At 47.3% G+C, this 22582-nt stretch overlaps 1 long non-coding RNA gene across 2 annotated transcripts in view; it reads left to right on the forward strand.

Moving 5' to 3' along the window:
• The first annotated feature begins 983 nt into the window (after window positions 1-983).
• Window positions 984-22582, forward strand: part of LOC142500870 (uncharacterized) — a 42855-nt gene continuing 21256 nt past the window's right edge. Inside the window, exon 1 of one of the 2 annotated variants that reach the window (XR_012803324.1) lies at window positions 984-1063. This is a non-coding gene — a long non-coding RNA (uncharacterized LOC142500870). Of the gene's footprint in view, window positions 1064-1282; window positions 1732-22582 lie in introns of those variants that run through there. The other variant, XR_012803325.1, reaches the window with a different exon arrangement.

Below are 22582 nucleotides of genomic sequence, written 5' to 3' on the forward strand. Positions count from 1 at the left end.
GAACTGTAGTCCCGCGGAGGCTGCTGTAGCATTGGGGCCGCGTGCGCGCTTGTACTGCGCATGCGCGACTCCCTAATGGCCGCCGCAACTCCTGTATACCTTCTGCGCATGCGCGACCACTGCGCATGTGCGAGCCGACACAATGGTGGCCCCCACTAGCCGGTGCGCCGCAGAGCCTCGGAGTGCTCCCTGCTCCGGCCCCCACCTTCTCGGCGTGCCGGCGGGTCCCTCGCTGCCTCCGGCGGCACCCGCGACCGCTCGGCGCGCAGACCTGCGGGTCGCTGAAGCTAAAAATAGACCGGGGCTACTTTGGCAAGAGTCGGATTTCTCCACAAGAGTAATACAACGTGTCACTAAGGCAGAGGTGGCCAACCCCAGTCTTCAGGGGCCACCAACAGGTCAGATTTTAAGGATATCCCTGCTTCAGCACAGGGGCTCAATCAAAATGACTGCAATAAGGCATCTGGGACTGGTTTGCACACTAGAAAAGCAAAGTACTGCAGCCAGAGTCTCTACACAATGCTATAGCATGCCTTTACTCTTATAATAATATGTTCTTGTATAGCGCTGCTAGTTTTACGTAGCGCTTTACAAAGACATTTTGCAGGCACAGGTCCCTGCCCCGTAGAGCTTACAACCTATGTATTTGGTGCCTGAGGCACAGGGAAATAAGGTGTTGCCCAAGGTCACAAGCAGCTAACTCTGGGAATTGAACCAGGTTCCCCTGTTCCAAACTCAGTGCCAGAGTCAGTGTCTTTACTCACTGAGCCGCTCCTTCTCCTTATGAAAGGAAACTGGGGCAGGCTAAAACTGAACAAACTTTTCGGGATCTGGGCTTGTGTGTTCATGCTATCCAGTGGAAACATGTAAAAGAAACATAGCAATGTTCTGTTTGCTCATATTAATGACATGTATTGACTTTTTCCCACAGCAGAATCTTTAGGACATTCTAACTGCAATTATACAGTCGTAAAAAAAAAAAGGATCCAATATTGACAATAACAAAACTATAAATATGACACTCACAAAAAAGAGCATTCTGATGTGTGGCTGCAGAAGACGGGTGAGTTCAAATCCCAGAACCCCCTCCTCCTGACTCCCATGATTCAGCGCGACTCGAAGCACGGCTCAGCCATTCCTCGTCTGGCCACGGGGAAAATTGTGGCAAAACCTCTTTTTATGTGAAGCCTCGGGCTTGGGAGGGAAACAGAAATAAGAGGAGAGAGGTATCCAGCTGTGATCACGGTGTGTTTTGCAAATAATGGGCAGTCCTGCAGAAGGAAGTATATATTAACGTCAGCGTTGCCACCTTCTGTTGAAGGCTAACCCGGCGACTCTTTGCAAATAAACCTTTTGACATTTATTTATCTTACCTGTGGCGCTATCTCCCCCTGCAAGATCCAGTCAGCATGGCTTCGCGACGTGAAATGACGCGTGACGTCACGGTGTCACGTTGCTATGACAACGGGCTGCCTTATCACGACGAGGCATCACACGACACCCTGTTGTCATGGCAACGGAATGCCATGTGACATCATGTAGCGTCCTGTGTTCATGGCAATGTGGCGCCTTTTGACGTCGCGCAGCCATGTTGACGGTATTTGCAGGGGGAGATGCCGGGAGATGCTTCCGCCGCCTGGAGATTTTTCGGGTAAAGTGGCCGAAACCCGCAGTCTCCGGGTCAAAAACTGAGTGGTGGCAAACCCTGATTAAAGAGACTTCCCAGAAAAGGTAACATCCTTCTATTTTGTTACTTCTGCTCTAACTCTGCCTATTTGCTCCATGTAACCCAACTGTGTCCCTCATATTGCTTTGCTATAACAGCACCTTAATAAATGTACTTATGTAATGTAATGTAATGTAATGTGAATGTAAGGAGAGGGAGTGGCTCAGAGAGTAAAGACACTTTACTGGCATTGAGAGTGTGAAGCAGGGGAACTTGATTTAATTCCCATTGTCAGCTCCGTGTGACCTTGGACAAGTCACTTTATCTCCCTGTGCCTCAGGCACAAAAAACATAGATCATAAGCTCCATGGGGCAGGGACCTGTGCCTGCAAAATGTCTCTGTAAAGCGCTACATAAAACTAGCAGCGCTACTGTATACAAGAACATGCTATTATTATTATATACGCTAAGTTGCTCCATGGGAACGCAGGACGCCATCTAAGCTGCAAAAGAAGAATTCTTCTCTTGGGCATGGCACAGCCACCACAGCATCAGGGGGCCCCTGGAGGGCCAGGCCCCATGACAGAGTGACTATGTGTTGGGGCACCCAAAGGGTTAAAAAATAACCACCTCCCATTCTTCTTTTTCAAATGGTTTCCCGAGGCCCAGAACTCAGTCTGTGAGCTGGGCCCTGGTACAAGGAAGTCTATTCATATTACTGCTATAATGACCATATTTGGAATATTTCTCTTAGATACAGAAACAAAGAAAAGCTTAAAGGGAATACTCATAGGTTACCAGATAAAAGTCACTATCATGGAAGACATATAGCAATATTGGACTTAAATATATAATGAGTGACTGTAGATGTGTCTGTGATTAATACATTAGTCTTTTCTGGACTACTGAAATACTTCGACCCTGGGGCATATTCTATAAGCTTCGCAATACCTATACTAGGTACATATTTCCACACCTTCCCTCCCAAGAAAACAACAAACCCAATTGTTGATTGTTAGCTCCTTGGGGCAGGAACCTCCTTCCTATTATCTCAGTTTGTCATAACAAATATGTACTCTTTTGTTATACAATCTGAGTGTCCTCCCTCCCACATTATACTGTGCTGCGGAATATCTATGCATAAAAAAAAGAACTCTTTTGAATGTGATGGTGCTCTGTGCGATAGTGCCAGATCGGTGCTCTCTGTGCGATAGTGCCAGATCGGTGCTCTCTGTGCGATAGTGCCAGATCGGTGCTCTCTGTGTGATAGTGCCAGATCGGTGCTCTCTGTGTGATAATGCTGTAACAGGGCTCTCTGTGCGATAGTGCCAGATCGGTGCTCTCTGTGCGATAGTGCCAGATCGGTGCTCTCTGTGTGATAGTGCCAGATCGGTGCTCTCTGTGTGATAATGCTGTAACAGGGCTCTCTGTGCGATAGTGCCAGATCGGTGCTCTCTGTGTGATAGTGCCAGATCGGTGCTCTCTGTGTGATAGTGCCAGATCGGGGCTCTCTGTGCGATAGTGCCAGTTCGGTACTCTCTGTATGATAACGCCGGATCAGTGTTCCTTGTGCGACAGTGCCAGTGGGATAGTGCTGTAAAAGGGCTCTCTGTGTGATAGTGCTGTAACAGGGCTCTCTGTGCGATAGTGCCGGATCGGGGCTCTCTGTGTGATAGTGCTGTAACAGGGCTCTCTGTGCGATAGTGCCGGATTGGGGCTCTCTGTGCGATAGTGCCGGATCGGGGCTCTCTGTGTGATAGTGCCAGATCAGGGCTCTCTGTGTGATAGTGCCGGATCGGGGCTCTCTGTGTGATAGTGCCGGATCGGGGCTCTCTGTGTGATAGTGCTGGTTCGGGGCTCTCTGTGTGATAGTGCCGGATCGGGGCTCTCTGTGTGATAGTGCCGGATTGGGGCTATCTGTGTGATAGTGCCGGATCGGGGCTCTCTGTGTGATAGTGCCGGATCGGGGCTCTCTGTGTGATAGTGCCGGATCGGGGCTCTCTGTGTGATAGTGCCGGATCGGGGCTCTCTGTGTGATAGTGCCAGATCAGGGCTCTCTGTGCGATAGTGCCGGATTGGGGCTCTCTGTGCGATAGTGCCGGATCGGGGCTCTCTGTGTGATAGTGCCAGATCAGGGCTCTCTGTGTGATAGTGCCGGATCGGGGCTCTCTGTGTGATAGTGCCGGATCGGGGCTCTCTGTGTGATAGTGCCGGATCGGGGCTCTCTGTGTGATAGTGCCGGATCGGGGCTCTCTGTGTGATAGTGCCGGATCGGGGCTCTCTGTGTGATAGTGCCGGATCGGGGCTCTCTGTGTGATAGTGCCGGATCGGGGCTCTCTGTGTGATAGTGCCGGATCGGGGCTCTCTGTGTGATAGTGCCAGATCAGGGCTCTCTGTGGGATAGTGCCGGATCGGGACTCTCTGTGTGATAGCGCCGGATCGGGGCTCTCTGTGTGATAGTGCCGGATCGGGGCTCTCTGTGTGATAGTGCCGGATCGGGGCTCTCCATGTGATAGTGCCGGATCGGGGCTCTCTGTGTGATAGCGCCGGATCGGGGCTCTCTGTGTGATAGTGCCGGATCGGGGCTCTCTGTGTGATAGTGCCAGATTGGTGCCCTCTGTATGATAGTGCCGGATCGGGGCTCTCTGTATGATAGTGCCGGATCGGGACTCTCTGTGGGATAGTGCCGGATCGGGGCTCTCTGTGGGATAGTGCCGGATCGGGGCTCTCTGTGTGATAGTGCCGGATTGGGGCTCTCTGTGTGATAGTGCCGGATTGGGGCTCTCTGTGTGATAGTGCCGGATCGGGGCTCTCTGTGTGATAGTGCCGGATCGGGGCTCTCTGTGTGATAGTGCCGGATCGGGGCTCTCTGTGTGATAGTGCCGGATTGGGGCTCTCTGTGTGATAGTGCCGATCGGGGCTCTCTGTGTGATAGTGCCGGATTGGGGCTCTCTGTGTGATAGTGCCAGATCCGTGCTCTCTGTATGATAGTGCCGGATCGGGGCTCTCTGTGTGATAGTGCCGGATCGGGGCTCTCTGCGTGATAGTACCGGATCGGGGCTCTCTGTATGATAGTGCCGGATCGGGGCTCTCTGTGTGATAGTGACGGATCGGGGCTCTCTGTGTGATAGTGCCGGATCGGGGCTCTCTGTGTGATAGTGCCGGATCAGTGCTCTCTGTGTGATAATGCCGGATCAGTGCTCTCTGTGTGATAGTGCCGGATCAGTGCTCTCTGTGTAATAGTGCGGGATCGGGGCTCTCTGTGTGATAGCGCCGGATCGGGGCTCTCTGTGTGATAGTGCCGGATCGGGGCTCTCTGTGTGATAGTGCCGGATCGGGGCTCTCTGTGTGATAGTGCCGGATCGGGGCTCTCTGTGCGATAGTGTCAGTTCGGTACTCTCTGTATGATAACGCTGGATCAGTGTTCCTTGTGCGACAGTGCCAGATTGGTGCTCTCTGTGTGATAGTGTCGGATCGGTGCTCTCTTTGCGATAGTGCCGTATCAGGGCTCTCTGTGTGATAGTGCCGTATCAGGGCTCTCTCTATGATAGTGTCGGATCGGTGTTCCTTTTGTGACAGTGCCGGATTGGTGCTCTCTGTGTGATAGTGCCGAATCAGTGCTCTCTGTGTGATAGTGCCGAATCAGTGCTCTCTGTGCGATAGTGCCGTATCAGGGCTCTCTGTGTGATAGTGTCGGATCGGTGTTCTCTGTGTGATAGCGCCGTATCAGGGCTCTCTGTGTGATAGTGCCGAATCAGTGCTCTCTGTGTGATAGTGCCGGATTGGGGCTCTCTTTGCGATAGTGCCGTATCAGGGCTCTCTGTGGGATAGTGTCGGATCGGTGTTCTCTGTGTGATAGTGCCGGATTGGGGCTCTCTTTGCGATAGTGCCGTATCAGGGCTATCTGTGGGATAGTGCAGGATCGGGACTCTCTGTGTGATAGTGCCGGATCGGGGCTCTCTGTGTGATAGTGCCGGATCGGGGCTCTCTGTGTGATAGTGCCGGATCGGGGCTCTCTGTGTGATAGTGCCGGATCGGGGCTCTCTGTGTGATAGTGCCGGATCGGGGCTCTCTGTGTGATAGTGCCGGATTGGGGCTCTCTTTGCGATAGTGCCGTATCAGGGCTCTCTGTGGGATAGTGCAGGATCGGGACTCTCTGTGTGATAGTGCCGGATCGGGGCTCTCTTTGCGATAGTGCCGTATCAGGGCTCTCTGTGGGATAGTGCAGGATCGGGACTCTCTGTGTGATAGTGCCGGATCGGGGCTCTCTGTGTGATAGTGCCGGATCGGGGCTCTCTGTGTGATAGTGCCGGATCGGGGCTCTCTGTGTGATAGTGCCGGATCGGGACTCTCTGTGTGATAGTGCCGGATCGGGGCTCTCTGTGTGATAGTGCTGGTTCGGGGCTCTCTGTGTGATAGTGCCGGATTGGGGCTTTCTTTGCGATAGTGCTGGTTCGGGGCTCTCTGTGTGATAGTGCCGGATCGGGGCTCTCTGTGTGATAGTGCCGGATTGGGGCTCTCTTTGCGATAGTGCCGTATCAGGGCTCTCTGTGTGATAGTGCCGGATCGGGGCTCTCTGTGTGAAAGTGCCGGATTGGGGCTCTCTGTGTGATAGTGCCGGATCGGGACTCTCTGTGTGATAGTTCCGGATCGGGGCTCTCTGTGTGATAGTGCCGGATCGGGACTCTCTGTGTGATAGTGCCGGATCGGGGCTCTCTGTGTGATAGTGCTGGTTCGGGGCTCTCTGTATGATAGTGCCGGATCGGGGCTCTCTGTGTGATAGTGCCGGATCGGTGCTCTCTGTGTGATAGTGCCGGATTGGGGCTCTCTTTGCGATAGTGCCGGATCGGGGCTCTCTGTGGGATAGTGCCGGATCGGGGCTCTCTGTGTGATAGTGCCAGATCCGTGCTCGCTGTATGACAGTGCCTGATCGGGGCTCTCTGTGTGATAGTGCCGGATCGGGGCTCTCTGTGTGATAGTGCCGGATCGGGACTCTCTGTGTGATAGTGCCAGATTGGTGCCCTCTGTATGATAGTGCCGGATCAGTGCTCTCTGTGTAATAGTGCCGGATCGGGGCTCTCTGTGTGATAGTGCCAGATTGGTGCCCTCTGTATGATAGTGCCGGATCAGTGCTCTCTGTGTAATAGTGCGGGATCGGGGCTCTCTGTGTGATAGCGCCGGATCGGGGCTCTCTGTGTGATAGTGCCGGATCGGGGCTCTCTGTGTGATAGTGCCGGATCGGGGCTCTCTGTGTGATAGTGCCAGTTCGGTACTCTCTGTGTGATAGCGCCGGATCGGTGTTCCTTCTGCGACAGTGCCAGATTGGTGCTCTCTGTGTGATAGTGCTGAATCAGGGCTCTCTGTGTGATAGTGTCGGATCGGGGCTCTCTGTGTGATAGTGCCGAATCAGTGCTCTCTGTGCGATAGTGCCGTATCAGGGATCTCTGTGTGATAGTGCCGTATCAGGGCTCTCTGTGTGATAGTGCCGAATCAGTGCTCTCTGTGTGATAGTGCCGGATCTGGGCTCTCTGTGTGATAGTGCCGGATCGGGGCTCTCTGTGTGATAGTGCAGGATCGGGACTCTCTGTGTGATAGTGCAGGATCGGGACTCTCTGTGTGATAGCGCCGGATCAGTGCTCTCTGTGTGATAGTGCCGAATCAGTGCTCTCTGTGCGATAGTGCCGTATCAGAGATCTCTGTGTGATAGTGTCGGATCGGTGTTCTCTGTGTGATAGTGCCGTATCAGGGCTCTCTGTGTGATAGTGCCGGATCGGTGTTCTCTGTGTGATAGCGCCGTATCAGGGCTCTCTGTGTGATCGTGCCGAATCAGTGCTCTCTGTGTGATAGTGCCGGATTGGTGCTCTCTTTGCGATAGTGCCGTATCAGGGCTCTCTGTGGGATAGTGCAGGATCGGGGCTCTCTGTGTGATAGTGCCGGATCGGGGCTCTCTGTGTGATAGTGCTGGATTGGGGCTCTCTGTATGATAGTGCCGGATCGGGGCTCTCTGTGTGATAGTGCCAGATTGGGGCTCTCTGTGTGATAGTGCCGATCGGGGCTCTCTGTGTGATAGTACCAGATCGGGGCTCTCTGTGTGATAGTGCAAGATCCGTGCTCTCTGTATGATAGTGCCGATCGGGGCTCTCTGTGTGATAGTGCCAGATCGGGGCTCTCTGTGTGATAGTGCCGGATCGGGGCTCTCTGTATGATAGTGCCGGAATGGGGCTCTCTGTGTGATGGTGCCAGATCCGTGCTCGCTGTATGATAGTGCCGGATCGGGGCTCTCTGTGTGATAGTGCCGAATCGGGGCTCTCTGTGTGATAGTGCCGGATCGGGGCTCTCTGTGTGATAGTGCTGGTTCGGGGCTCTCTGTGTGATAGTGCCGGATTGGGGCTTTCTTTGCGATAGTGCTGGTTCGGGGCTCTCTGTGTGATAGTGCCGGATCGGGGCTCTCTGTGTGATAGTGCCGGATTGGGGCTCTCTTTGCGATAGTGCCGTATCAGGGCTCTCTGTGTGATAGTGCCGGATCGGGGCTCTCTGTGTGAAAGTGCCGGATTGGGGCTCTCTGTGTGATAGTGCCGGATCGGGACTCTCTGTGTGATAGTTCCGGATCGGGGCTCTCTGTGTGATAGTGCCGGATCGGGACTCTCTGTGTGATAGTGCCGGATCGGGGCTCTCTGTGTGATAGTGCTGGTTCGGGGCTCTCTGTATGATAGTGCCGGATCGGGGCTCTCTGTGTGATAGTGCCGGATCGGTGCTCTCTGTGTGATAGTGCCGGATTGGGGCTCTCTTTGCGATAGTGCCGGATCGGGGCTCTCTGTGGGATAGTGCCGGATCGGGGCTCTCTGTGTGATAGTGCCAGATCCGTGCTCGCTGTATGACAGTGCCTGATCGGGGCTCTCTGTGTGATAGTGCCGGATCGGGGCTCTCTGTGTGATAGTGCCGGATCGGGACTCTCTGTGTGATAGTGCCAGATTGGTGCCCTCTGTATGATAGTGCCGGATCAGTGCTCTCTGTGTAATAGTGCCGGATCGGGGCTCTCTGTGTGATAGTGCCAGATTGGTGCCCTCTGTATGATAGTGCCGGATCAGTGCTCTCTGTGTAATAGTGCGGGATCGGGGCTCTCTGTGTGATAGCGCCGGATCGGGGCTCTCTGTGTGATAGTGCCGGATCGGGGCTCTCTGTGTGATAGTGCCGGATCGGGGCTCTCTGTGTGATAGTGCCAGTTCGGTACTCTCTGTGTGATAGCGCCGGATCGGTGTTCCTTCTGCGACAGTGCCAGATTGGTGCTCTCTGTGTGATAGTGCTGAATCAGGGCTCTCTGTGTGATAGTGTCGGATCGGGGCTCTCTGTGTGATAGTGCCGAATCAGTGCTCTCTGTGCGATAGTGCCGTATCAGGGATCTCTGTGTGATAGTGCCGTATCAGGGCTCTCTGTGTGATAGTGCCGAATCAGTGCTCTCTGTGTGATAGTGCCGGATCTGGGCTCTCTGTGTGATAGTGCCGGATCGGGGCTCTCTGTGTGATAGTGCAGGATCGGGACTCTCTGTGTGATAGTGCAGGATCGGGACTCTCTGTGTGATAGCGCCGGATCAGTGCTCTCTGTGTGATAGTGCCGAATCAGTGCTCTCTGTGCGATAGTGCCGTATCAGAGATCTCTGTGTGATAGTGTCGGATCGGTGTTCTCTGTGTGATAGTGCCGTATCAGGGCTCTCTGTGTGATAGTGCCGGATCGGTGTTCTCTGTGTGATAGCGCCGTATCAGGGCTCTCTGTGTGATCGTGCCGAATCAGTGCTCTCTGTGTGATAGTGCCGGATTGGTGCTCTCTTTGCGATAGTGCCGTATCAGGGCTCTCTGTGGGATAGTGCAGGATCGGGGCTCTCTGTGTGATAGTGCCGGATCGGGGCTCTCTGTGTGATAGTGCTGGATTGGGGCTCTCTGTATGATAGTGCCGGATCGGGGCTCTCTGTGTGATAGTGCCAGATTGGGGCTCTCTGTGTGATAGTGCCGATCGGGGCTCTCTGTGTGATAGTACCAGATCGGGGCTCTCTGTGTGATAGTGCAAGATCCGTGCTCTCTGTATGATAGTGCCGATCGGGGCTCTCTGTGTGATAGTGCCAGATCGGGGCTCTCTGTGTGATAGTGCCGGATCGGGGCTCTCTGTATGATAGTGCCGGAATGGGGCTCTCTGTGTGATGGTGCCAGATCCGTGCTCGCTGTATGATAGTGCCGGATCGGGGCTCTCTGTGTGATAGTGCCGAATCGGGGCTCTCTGTGTGATAGTGCCGGATCGGGGCTCTCTGTATGATAGTGCCGGAATGGGGCTCTCTGTGTGATAGTGCCAGATCCGTGCTCGCTGTATGATAGTGCCGGATTGGGGCTCTCTGTGTGATAGTGCCGAATCGGGGCTCTCTGTGTGATAGTGCCGGATCGGGGCTCTCTGTATGATAGCGCCGAATCGGTGTTCCTTGTGTGACAGTGCCAGATTGGTGCTCTCTGTGTGATAGTGTCGGATCGGTGCTCTCTTTGCGATAGTGCCGTATAAGGGCTCTCTGTGTGATAGTGTCGGATCGGTGTTCTCTGTGTGATAGCGCCGTATCAGGGCTCTCTGTGTGATAGTGCCGAATCAGTGCTCTCTGTGTGATAGTGCCGGATTGGTGCTCTCTTTGCGATAGTGCCGTATCAGGGCTCTCTGTGTGATAGTGTCGGATCGGTGTTCCTTGTGTGACAGTGCCATATCAGGGCTCTCTGTGTGATAGTGCTGAATCAGTGCTCTCTGTGTGATAGTGCCGGATTGGTGCTCTCTTTGCTATAGTGCCGTATCAGGGCTCTCTGTGTGATAGTGTCGGATCGGTGTTCCCTGTGTTACGTGCCGGATTGGTGCTCTCTGTGTGATAGTGCCGTATCAGGGCTGTCTGTGTGATAGTGCCGAATCAGTGCTCTCTGTGTGATAGTACCAGATCGGGGCTCTCTGTGTGATAGTACCGGATCGGGGCTCTCTGTGTGATAGTACCAGATCGGTGCTCTCTGTGTGATAGTGCCAGATCAGTGCTCTCTATGTGATAGTGCCAGATCGGTGCTCTCTGTGTGATAGTGCCAGATCGGTGCTCTCTGTGTGATAGTGCCAGATCGGTGCTCTCTGTGTGATAGTGCCGGATCGGGGCTCTCTGTATGATAGCGCCGAATCGGTGTTCCTTGTGTGACAGTGCCAGATTGGTGCTCTCTGTGTGATAGTGTCGGATCGGTGCTCTCTTTGCGATAGTGCCGTATAAGGGCTCTCTGTGTGATAGTGTCGGATCGGTGTTCTCTGTGTGATAGCGCCGTATCAGGGCTCTCTGTGTGATAGTGCCGAATCAGTGCTCTCTGTGTGATAGTGCTGGATTGGTGCTCTCTTTGCGATAGTGCCGTATCAGGGCTCTCTGTGTGATAGTGTCGGATCGGTGTTCCTTGTGTGACAGTGCCATATCAGGGCTCTCTGTGTGATAGTGCTGAATCAGTGCTCTCTGTGTGATAGTGCCGGATTGGTGCTCTCTTTGCTATAGTGCCGTATCAGGGCTCTCTGTGTGATAGTGTCGGATCGGTGTTCCCTGTGTTACGTGCCGGATTGGTGCTCTCTGTGTGATAGTGCCGTATCAGGGCTGTCTGTGTGATAGTGCCGAATCAGTGCTCTCTGTGTGATAGTACCAGATCGGGGCTCTCTGTGTGATAGTACCGGATCGGGGCTCTCTGTGTGATAGTACCAGATCGGTGCTCTCTGTGTGATAGTGCCAGATCGGTGCTCTCTATGTGATAGTGCCAGATCGGTGCTCTCTGTGTGATAGTGCCAGATCGGTGCTCTCTGTGTGATAGTGCCAGATCGGTGCTCTCTGTGTGATAATGCTGGATCGATGCTCTCTGTGGGAGAGTGCTGGATTGGTGCTCTCTGTGTGATAGTGTCGGATCGGGTGGTTAACCCACCCTCCCCCACTACCCATCCAGGGAAGTAACCACCCTCCCCAGGCAACTACTCCAACCGTCCACCTATTCATTGGTACAGTGGGTACATCATGCTCCTATAATATGGGCATGATTTGCCACTATAGCAATAAATGGTGAAGCTAAAAAAAACAGGCCCAAAATAAAACACATTACATAGAAAAATAAACACATTACAAATGCCAATGAATCAATTGATTGGCACAGTGGGTAAATCATGCCCATATAATAGGGGCATGATTTAACACCATGGCAGTCAATGGTCAACCTAAAAAATAAAAAACCACCAACAATTTCCAATGAAATCAAAACAATCACCAAATAAACAACAATAAACAAGTAAACACCACAAAATTACCAGCAATCAATTAAGCAAATACCAAATAAACACCAGAATTAACAATTAAAACACCAAAAAAATCACATCAATAAATAAAAAACCTCCAAATAAACACCATTATTAAAAAGCAAAAGACCAAAAATAAACCACAATTAAAAAGCAAACAACAAAAAAGTAACAGAAATAAACAAAAATTCCCATCATTAAAAATCAAAACACAAAATAAATAGCAGAAATATTTCAAAGCAGAGAACAAAAATACATTTAAAAGAAATACAAGCAAGCTTTTGCCAAAAAAATGCTTCTTCTTCTTCTTCTTCTTCTTCTTCTTCTTCTTCTTCTTCTTCTTCTTCTTCTTCTTCTTCTTCTTCTTCTTCTTCTTCTTCTTCTTCTTCTTCTCCTTCGCCTTCTCCTTCTCCTTCTCCTTCTTCTCCTTCTTCGCCTCCTTCTTCTCCTTCTTCTCCTTCTTCTCCTTCTTCTCCTTCTTCTCCTTCTTCTCCTTCTTCTCCTTCTTCTCCTTCTTCTCCTTCTCCATTTATTGCTATAGTGGCAAATAATGCCTTTGTCATATGAGCATGATGTACCCACTGTACCAATGAATGGGTGGAGGGTGGGGGTAGTTGCCTGGGGAGGGTGGTTAGGCCTCCTGGTGGGTAGAGGGGATGGGGGGGGGGGTAACCCCTTAATTACTATAGCAGTTACTAACCCCTATTTTTATCGTATTCTTGCTGGCAACGGAGGACATGAACGGTGATGAGGACGGCCTTCATCCTGGCAGGCTGGCAGGGGTGAGTGCAAGTATTATTTACTTTATTTCTGCTGGTAAATGTTTTATTTATAGCGGTGGCAGGTCCAGCTATCTCTCTACCTTCCCCTGTCATGTTAGTTCTAATAAGATGTAGACAGTGACAGGCTATCCTATGGGGTTTTCCCCTTACTCATACTGAATTCCTGAGTGACAGGCGTGGAGATGACACAGGGATCTGTGATAGCCAATGGTGGTACAGATACTGGGCCCTCCCTCTTTTAGTTGCAGGAAGGAAGTGCCTAAATTATAGCTTGAAGTTCAGCCCCTTAGGGGTGAGAGCTTCAGTTAGTTCCAGCCTGCCCCTGCATGGGGTAGGATGTGTTGGAGACGTCTCCTCCTGGCCAGGAGTGAGACATGTGCTCAGCCCCTCATGGGGCTATTTCGTACCAGGGCCTGTAACTCAGGAAGCAGGGGGTCCTGAGGCTGAAATCGATGCGGTACATCTCAGGAGACCCCCTGCTCTTGTACACTATTAATAACATTTTTCTTAAAGCTGCTTCATTACCATAGCAGATAGCCGCTAGGGTAATTTTTTCCCCATTGTTATTGGGGTTTTGATAATAGTGTACATGAGCAGGGGGTCTCCTGAGCTTAACCACATTTATTTCAACCTCTACTTCCTGAGATACAGGTTCCGTTATGGGGTGCCGGTATCCCCCAGGAGGATTTAAATCCCACGGTCACGTGATGTGGGAGATTTAAAAGCACGGGATACCGGCACCCCATACCGGGGCCTGTATCTCGGGAAGTAGGGTGACCCCGAGGCTGAAATCAATGTGGTTCAGCTCAGGAGACCCCCTTCTCATGTAAAGTAGTATCAAAATCAATATTTTTACTGCACGATCACCTGTAAGAGTCATGCATGGAGAAGCAGCCTCTCCATGCAGCTCTTACAGGCTGCATTTTTTTCTATCAGCTATCGCGCTATAGAATTTATAGCGCGATAACACTGATACAAAAAACAAGTCGCACGATAGTGCATTTTCTAATCGGACTTTAAAAAATGGCCTTCACTTTTTAGTGAATCCCGCTTTTGGCCTCATGTCTTATAGCAGGATGAAAAAATGAATGGTCAGATGCAAAAGCTCTGATCTTATCACTGCTTTGTGAATAGGCCCCTTTGTCATTATCTTCGTGGGTTTATAAAGCAGCAAAGCATTTAGATGAGAGACAAACTTTTTAATAACCAGTAACAACCATATTGTCTTAGTACAGCATCTTCCTGGTTGCATCACATGGCAACTCCTCACTACTAAGGATCTCCTCTCTATATTCCCTTATTAATAACGTTATCCTATATACCATTGTAATGGTGTTTCCCGTCCCCCCCAATCACAGATAGGGGCCATTACCGGGTGTGTGTGGTTCATACCTGCTGGTAACAAGAGGTCTGAGTCGTCCGTGATGACTTTGGGACACAGGATCAGGCTTCTGGGGTCCATATCCCAGATAATACTTAGCAGTAAATTTAGGGCGGTCCTGCCCTTAAGTACAGCCAGAAGGCGGGCACCCCGTTGCCCCAGCTACAACAAGATCTACCACCCCCTGCTGTCACTCAAGTGCAGTACCAAAGTTGAAGGGGAAAACCCCATGATAAATACCGGCAAAACTGTAATACCAGGGTTTATTGCCAGCCCATTGGGTACAATAGTAGCCAGGGGATACCCCGCTACACCATGTACATATCTCCAAAGTGTCTGGGCTGCATAATAATAAGAATGAGTAATTTCAGCAAAACTAAACATGTTTATCATTTCCCTAATAATAAACAAGTTACAGTGAGTAAAAAAGTGACAAAAGCCCTCCCCCTTACTGTGCACAGCAAACCCAAATGTGGGTACATTTGCATTTAATTTCCCAGAATCCCTGGCTGCAGTAGAAACACTGTATGCTAAGAGATAATGGGGAAAGGCAGGGTTGCAGAACTGTCGGAGATATGTGATTGTGCTCACACACGTGGTATTTTTATTGACTGTACACTATAATATTTTATACATTTCTGTTTTGTGAAAATTCCACTTGACAAGCTTTTAAAGAAGTGCCTCTTTTATTGGCAAAGAACAGTAGCAACACCCTACAAAAGAAAGTATATTTTCTTTTATGATGCTCCCTAATAGAAGATGACTTGTTCTGCCCTCTTCCTGGGGCGTCCTTTACTTCCAGCTCTGATGAAAGGAAAATCTTCTAACAAATGCTCATTGCCTGAATTTTGAACATCAACTATATTTTAAGATTGTTACCTGTTTTATGAAATTCAGAAATTAAACATAAATAAGTAATTCAGTTTAAGCGGACAATTTGATAACTATAATTTGTCAGTTAAAAGTTATGTCAACTTGAAGTTATTGGTTGATTCATCTTAATCAGGAACATCCAAAAGGTCTTATGCATAAGTAATCTTGATCTCCTGTAAATACCCCTGACATATTATTTCACAAATTGTGTTCTTCAGAGTTTTTTTTGTTTTAGATCCAGCAAATTATATGTATATTTATTGTAAGTTCATGGACATTTTGTATAATTAGATAAATCCCCAACTTGCAGAACAATGTGTCGCCGGCATATGTATATATGAAAAAAAGATATAGAATAAGATTTGCATTACATTCAATTGCTTTAATGTAGCATTTCAGAAAGCATGGGTTACAGAGGTTTTGCTTAGGGAAACAACCAATGGGCTGAATATTTTTGGGGAAGAAAAGCATTGCAGCAGGATGAGGCTGTCAGTCTGAAGACGAGATGTCATTCATCCTGAAGTTCTCACTTTTTGCCTCCGTGGTGAGATTGGGTCTGGCAGGGATCAGGCGGGCATGGGTTGCATGGATCTGCAGGAACAGAGCAAGAGAGGGTTACAGTGAGAACGATAGTGAATCAGATACGTGCTTTACTTACAACTGCTGCCCTGTAAGCTGCAGTATTACCAACACATGCCCATCCAAGCAGAACCACCATCATACATTGACAAAAGTTTGAAGGCTTCTGGGGAACGCAATGGGATTCAAGAAGGTTGATGAGTTTATAAAAACTAGAATATTACCATTGTACTGTACGTTCTTTTTTTTTTTTTTGCATGTATGTTACATTTTCATTATTTCACTGCAGAAGGACAGCTTAAGCAAATCAATGCATTGCATGTAGTTTCAGCACTGCATTTAGTTAAGGATGGGTCTTGTCTTTAGAAAGAGGGAAGTACCAGCTAGTTAACATATATCATGCATTGTAAATACAGATATGAATACTGGGTAAGAAGGTATCTGCCCAGAGGAGATTGCAAATGGGAATTATGGAGGACAGGTAGATATTGGTACCACATTTATTTATTTATAAAATGTTTTACCAGGAAGTAATACATTGAGAGTTACCTCTCGTTTTCAGGTATGTCCTGGGCACATAGTTATGATGACAGGTTATACATGGTTATAAATATATGGGTACATACATTATATGTGAAGGGTTATACATTATATATGAAGACATTGCATGAACAGTTAAAGATCAAATAAGTTATTGGCGTATATACAGTAACAGTTACAGACCACAGATGATAACTAGACCATAAATAATAATAAGAAAGAAAGAGGATGATTATTCTAGAACATGTAGAGGGAACCAGAGAAAAGGTGTTTCCTCCACTATAGTCTACAGACATTAATCACAATAATAACAGTCTCCAGCTACCATTTTCACCATAAGTGCCAATGTTCTGTCTTTAGAGCTGTCATCGTCTTAACTGTGATATAGTTTTTTGTGTGTTTTTTTTTAAACCATTTGTAATTACCATAATCATAATGTATCCTGTTTTGCTTACCTGGCTTATGGCATTTTTGGGTATGGTCCTGGCAATGCTGCACAGGCTTGCATGCTGAAAAGAAAAGAGCAACATGTTATTCTTGTAGCCTGTGCCTAAGTGATGATATCACTGGGACATTTTGATAGGCTAATGATACCAGATAGCTTTAGATGGTTTCGACTGGCCACTGAGTCAATGCATCTTTAATTGTTCACCATGTTGAGTTCTATTATCTGCGTTGTCCCTGACTTCAGTGAGGTTTTTAGGTCAATACCTGGTTGACTCAACTTGCCTTGGCCATCTTGACACACTTGGTTGCTGAATACCAAGCTCACTTGTCATGTCAAAGTGCTATGCGTCTCTTGGATGCAAAATTGGGCTATGGGTGACTACAGTACATTTCCAACCCAATTTTAGGTTAAAAGCTGAACTTTAAATGAAGGGGAAAAAAGCCTATAGAATGTTTAGCAAAAGCTATCAACTATTAGCTTTTTTGAAACGTGTTATATTTGCCTATATATTCTTAGGTAAGCTATATAGTCTGGCCTTTCTGAGTTGATATATTCTTATATACGGCTAAGCATTTTTTCTGCCCTATCACTTGTCTTTCTTCTGTAAAACATCTGTATCACAGGTAGGTCTACATTTACTTTATCACTGTCAGTTTGGAAGAGTTTTTGATCATAAATTGATACTTACGGTCCTTGCATGGGTCCTGTTTTTGGCATGGGTCCTGTTTTTGGCACGGGTCCTTGCATGGGTCATTGCACTGAACATGCTGATGACTCTGGCCGTGTCCACCCTTGACTGAAGACATTGTTGTTTTGAGATGTCAAAATCCGCTTTGGTAATAAAGCAATGAAGACTCTTCAAGTTGTGTTAAGGATGGATTGAAGCTTCTGCTTTTATACACCATTCAGATCTGGTCCATGAGGACAAATCCCTTGAAAAACCAGTTTAAATTTTACCAAACCCTAATATTAGGATTTTATAGGGATACATTTTTTTTGATGATTTTATGAACTATAAATAAGGGTGTTTCCTATGAATGTGTCATTCCACACGTGTATACACCCAAATCCTAAACGTGGCTTGTATTACTCAAAAAACAAGTTGTGACTTTAACATGTAACCACTGAAGATATATTGAGCATAACTTGTAAATGAGAAAAGTTAAATCTTTTTTTTTTTCTTTTCAACTCTTTTTTTTAAAGTTACAAAAGAGAACAGTGAACATGAACATGGGTTTAAAAAAAGAGACAAAAGAAAAGAAACCCATGAGGGCATTTGTATGTCTTCCAAAGATCTCAAAAACCTACTCCACTCCCCCCATTGTTGTCTGTCATACAGCGGTTAATTTGGAGGCAAGGATTCTGGGTAATGACATGCACACAATGAGCGTATAACAAAACGAGAACAATGGCACTGTTTGTTCATGCACTTATGAGTTTTGTTTGAGTACATATTGTAGCAAAGGTGGCCCAAAATTCTATGAGACAACTGCAACAGGTGTGTTGAAATGCATCTGTATTTCTTGATACTGTGGCAATAGGTGGCACGCAACAATGGCAGTGCTGCCACCTGATCTTATAACGTTGTTATACCTTTTATTGATCTGATGTTAAAGTTGTAAATATACATTGTTGTACATAAATGTTATAATCATATAGATCCCTCTAAATGTGTCTCAGTATAATATGATGTAGGTTCACTTAAATGTATCACAAACAAGACCAGAACTGGCGCTGCAGTATGGGGTGGCAGCATCTCCATGTGTCTTTTGCTGGGACATGAGGGGAGAGTTGGCATGAGGGGAGAGTTGGCATGGGGGGAGAGTGAGCGAGAAAAGGGAGGAGAGAAGAGAGAGACAAGGGTCAAATAGTGAGAGATAAAGAGGGGGTAGAATCTGGTGAGGAGCATGTGAGGGAGAAGCTGGTGAGGAGGGGAGCATGTGAGGGAGAAGCTGGTGAGGAGGGGAGCATGTGGGGAGAAGCTGGTGAGGAGGGGAGCATGTGGGGGAGAAGATGGTGAGGAGAAGAATATGTGGGGAGATGCTGGTGCGGGGGGAGCATGTGCGGGGGAGCGGGAGCTGGTGAGGAGCATGTGGGGAAGAAGCTGGTGAGGAGGGGAGCATGTGGGGGAGAAGATGGTGAGGAGGGGAGCATGTGGGTTGAAGCAGGTGCGGAGGGGAGCATGTGAGGGAGAAGCTGGTGAGGAGGGGAGCAAGTGGGGGGGAAGCTGGTGAGGAGGGGAGCATGTGGGGGAGAAGATGGTGAGGATAAGAAAATGTGGAGAGAAGCTGGTGCGGAGGGGAGCATGTGCGGGGGAGCGGGAGCTGGAGAGGAGCATGTGGGGAAGAAGCTGGTGAGGAGGGGAGCATGTGGGGGAGAAGCTGGTGACGAGCATTTGGGGGGAAGCTGGAGAGGAGGGGAAGCATGTGAGGGAGAAGCTGGTGAGGAGGGGAGCATGTGGGGGAGAAGCTGGTGAGGAGGGGAGCATGTGGGGGAGAAGCTGGTGAGGTGCATTTAGGGGGAGCTGGAGAGGAGGGGAAGCATGTGGGGGAGAAGCTGGTGAGGAGGGGAGCATGTGGGGGAGAAGTGGGAGAAGAGGGTAGCATGTAGGGGGAGAAGCTGTTGAGGATGGAAGCATGAACCTACAGTAGCATACAATCATACTACTATGTATTATTTGCGTATTTTGAAAATGTATGGCACGTATGAAGTGATGAGATCTAATCAGGCCCAACATATGAAGTGAGTTACACGCCCTTGCCACAGATGTTCTGATGCAGCTGGAAATATTGTGTTGGCTTTTATTTCCTATTTTCTGATTGGTTAAAACAAGAAGTTTAAAAAATATATATGTATATGTTATATATAATTTCGCACATTTCTTTTTGTTTAGTCTTTAATTTAAATGAGACTGAGGGAATGGTCAGACGTTAGTCAACATTAGTCTGCAGAGTCATTCATGACTTCCTTATTCGGTCTCATTATCTAACTTCCATTATTGAAAAATCTTTTTTATTGACACTGTTACTCTGCTGTGCAATTACAAATCACGCAAGGATCGTTGCTTAGGAGCAACAAGGAAATATTTTTCAGTGTTCAAATAAACCTTTCTTTTTGATGTCATTGAATGGTGCAATGAAGTATAGAGGCAACTCCTCAAAATATACTATCATCCCATAATTATCCGCTGGACAGGGGGGTACCTTTTGATGAAGCAGTTAAAAAATGGTTGTCATTGGAATCAAAAAGCCTGGGTTTGGTAAAGGTGATTTTCAAAGAGTTTAACCATTTTGAAATAAAGATGAAAGTCAGATTAATCAGAGAAAATATCACTTGACTTCCTTATCCCATTAAGGGCGGATTATCTAGAAGAAAGGTCACACTGTGTATTCAGAACCACGTTAAGGTTGGGGTGCTACTTTTAATGGCTAAGAAATAATTCAAAAGAGTACAAACTTGCAGAACGGCTGAGCCCCTTGCGGCAGAGTTAATGTCTATTTCATGCTGTTTCTTCGTTAGTGCAAAGAGAAATTTGCCAACTGGCCCGCAAAATCTCAATTAGTTAAGGGAACAATAATATGTTTCTAACTGATCATTCATGTCTGTGGGGCTTTACAGAATAAACATACAGTACCTGAGAAGAAAGGGAATAATAGGGATGTGGGCATTGGGTGGCTAGGTATCAAGCCCTACAATGGAGAACAACGGACACAATGTGAAAATAGGGAGAAGCACATATATATATATATACGGAAATAAAGCAAATTGTCTATGTGAGGGCCTCCATTTTTCTTTTTTTGTCTCTGTTGGTTGAATCTCAGATCTGTCTCAAATGAATAAAACTAGATTAACAAGCTTATCCCATATGATCTGAGGGTTGTGTGTGTTTGCATTTTCTCAGAGTTTGACACTCTCTGGACCTAAGGATATCAGTATATAGCACATGTATGTATATCTTTGTTTAGTGCCATTAATGTACATAGCGCTTCGCAGCAGTTAAACACGTGACATAATCATATAAATAACAAATAATACAAATAATACATAATGGGAATAAGCGCTTCAGACATAAACGTAACATTTAGGAAAAGGAGTCCCTGCTCCAAAGAGCTTACAATCTAATTTGTAAGTAGGAAGAACGTACAGAGACAGTAAGTAGGTGTTCTGGTAAGTGCGTCTGCAAGGGGCCATGGTCGATGTATGAAGTGTATAGTATCAGCCACAGAGCTACTCATATGCTTCGTTAAGGAGGTGGATTTTAAGAAAGGTCTTAAAGGTGGATAGAGAGGGTGCTAGTCCGGTATTGAGGGGAAGGGCATTCCAGAGATGGAATATGTGTACAGTATGTGAAGGGTGGTGTAACCATTAGTATTTCTCACGGTGCCCTTGAAATGGAGATTTTTAATAGCAAACTGCAAGGAAGAGAGGGAATATAATGCTATTTTATTTGAATACATATGTTGTATTTTTATTGCATTTTGTTTCATATATCAATATCATAAGGAACTTTATTTTATATACACAACTCATTCAAAGAAGGGAGATGAAACAGGGCACTTCGGATTTAAATAAAGTGAATTTATTTAGCCAAATTTATCAACTTTTCAGCCCATGTAGGCCATTCTCAAGAAGTAATGCGATTTCCCTGAAAACCTGAACTTTGGGGGGGGGGGGGGGGGGGTCTGGAGTTCAGAACCCCTGAAGTAATTGAGATACAGTACTAGAAGACTGTAGGTATAGCAGCCCACGATTGCTGTGGTTATCCCTGGCTAGTTGTTTTATTTAAAATCCACTGTCTTTTTCTTACCGCTCCTAGCAAGGTGATGAAAGAATGCTAATTGTGAGCTAAATGCTACACATTGCAACACAATTGTTTCTCGTGCTTTCTGTACTAGGTAGTGGATGAATAATAATTCTAATAGCTGAATTGCTAAGTAGATCCAACTGTATCAATTTCAAAACTAAGTGTTCGCTACAGTAAACCAAGTATTTAAAGCATCAGAGTCCCGGCAGCTTGTTCTAATTGCTGCCTGGAAGCTGCATTTTGCAACACTTGTGTTTTTTTTGTTTTGTTTCTGTTGCTATATAATATGAGGATAATAATAATAGCTCTAATGGTTGAGTTTCTAAGCTCGATTACATAATATCACTTTTTTTCAAATTCAATTCTAATTTAAGAGAACCGCAGGAAGACGGGACTAGCGTTCTCAGTTTGAACGTCCATCTCACTGTCCCTGTATGTAAGTCACGCTCGAGATATTACATGAGGCGTCACAATAACCTAACCCAGGTGTTTCACTCCTAACCAGAGCGCCATGGAGGTGAAAGAGAAAACGGTCAATGCCAAGAAAAGGAGACACACATTTTTAGATTTCATTTATTGAAAAAGATAGTATCGTATAGACATTGTCAGTTGTCATATATCCAGCACCTAGCTAGGATAACTTTACTTACAAATATGTAGACTCCTTTTGAGCCACTCAACTATCACCACTACAGTAGGTAGCTTATATAGTCAGTGAGTTTGTGCTTAGTTTTCAGATTTTAAATGTTTCTGAATGAGTCGTGTACATACAATAACGTTTTTGTTTTTTTTGCATATAAATACATTTGGAGGTTTTTTCAGAGTGCACCCTATATACTATAGGGTTCTGTCTTTTGTGGCCATATGTTCAATATCTCCCTTAGTTACACCCTCCTTTACTAGAACTAAATGATAATTTGATTAAGTGGAGCAGGGCCTCTATTCAGTTGTGATGTGTCTTCCTTAACTAAGCCCGATATTCTTTTGGTTTTACCAACAATCTAATGTTTTTTTTTACTGCATTGTTGATGCTGCACATCTTTTGCCCTACACAACATGGCATCCTGCTAACATTTCTCCCTGGTTGGTTACATTGTTTGTCTACTTTCAAATCATCATATATAATAACCCCTTAATTCAGGTGTTCCCAACTCCAGTCCTCAAGAGCCCCCAACAGGTCAGGTTTTCAGGT

Source organism: Ascaphus truei, chromosome 8 (assembly GCF_040206685.1).
Source record: "Ascaphus truei isolate aAscTru1 chromosome 8, aAscTru1.hap1, whole genome shotgun sequence".
NCBI lineage: Eukaryota > Metazoa > Chordata > Amphibia > Anura > Ascaphidae > Ascaphus > Ascaphus truei.